Genomic DNA, 974 nt, shown 5'->3' on the forward strand with positions numbered 1-974 from the left:
CAGTTTTTCGCCACGAAAATAATCGTCCTTCCTAGCATTACTCCTACCAAAGTGGACAACCTCACATTTGCCAACATTAAATTCCATTTGCCAGTTCCTGGTCCATTCTCCCAGCCTATCTAGATCCTTCTGCAGACTCTCCACACCCTCCGCACAATTTGACGTTCCACCAATCTTGGTGTCATCAGGAAATTTCGACACCATACATGCGGTTCCCTCCTCCAGATCATCTATATAAATGGTAAATAGCTGAGGCCCCAGCACCGACCCCTGGGGCACTCCACTAGTCACCAATGTGAGTTAATGAATTTTGGAAGGTCTTTTTTTTTGTTTTTATCCCAATTCAATCCAATGAAGCCCAATTTAAAGTCTCAGCAAGTTGAGACATTCCCAATCCAAGCTGACAAGACAGGGCTCTCACCTCCTGGGCTTGATCTACATGATCCAAGCTGATTGGAGAAGACATAACACCTCCTCCAAGGCTTGATCTCATTAGCATCTTAGCCAAAAGGCCAAGATGCCGCTTTTAAAAATTGCTTCAAACAAGCTGAAATGTAAACTAATGAATTCAATCAAGCGCAGCACGTCGATACTACACTTGATCTTAGCCAAAAGGCCGAGAATTTTGGAAGGTCTAATAATTTGGAAAATATAGTATAAATGACAAAATCCTTACGATAATTGAAAGGCAGAAGGATCTGGGTGTACAGCTGCACACGTCACTGAGAGTGGCATGCAGGTGGACAAGGTGAATAATATAGCATGTGGCATACTTGCCTTCATCGGCCGGGGCATTGGATTAAAAAAAATGGCAAGCAATGCTGCAGCTTTATAGCACATTAATTATGCCACACTTGGAATACAGTGTTCAATTCTGGTCACAACACTACCTGATGGATGTGGAAACTTTGGCGAGGGTACAGAAAAGATTTACCAGAATGCTGCCTGGTATGGAGGGCAATAGCTATGAGGAG

General features: G+C 43.4%; 1 non-coding gene across 1 annotated transcript; it reads right to left on the minus strand.

Annotated features, from left to right (window-relative positions):
* Nucleotides 1-430: 430 nt before the first annotated feature.
* Nucleotides 431-628, minus strand: LOC145335659 (U2 spliceosomal RNA). The gene has a single exon (XR_013885292.1). It is a non-coding gene; the product is annotated as a U2 spliceosomal RNA (small nuclear RNA).
* Nucleotides 629-974: the final 346 nt, after the last annotated feature.

This window comes from Carcharhinus amblyrhynchos, unplaced genomic scaffold (assembly GCF_965287045.1).
Source record: "Carcharhinus amblyrhynchos unplaced genomic scaffold, sCarAmb.v2.hapA scaffold_39, whole genome shotgun sequence".
Lineage (NCBI taxonomy): Eukaryota > Metazoa > Chordata > Chondrichthyes > Carcharhiniformes > Carcharhinidae > Carcharhinus > Carcharhinus amblyrhynchos.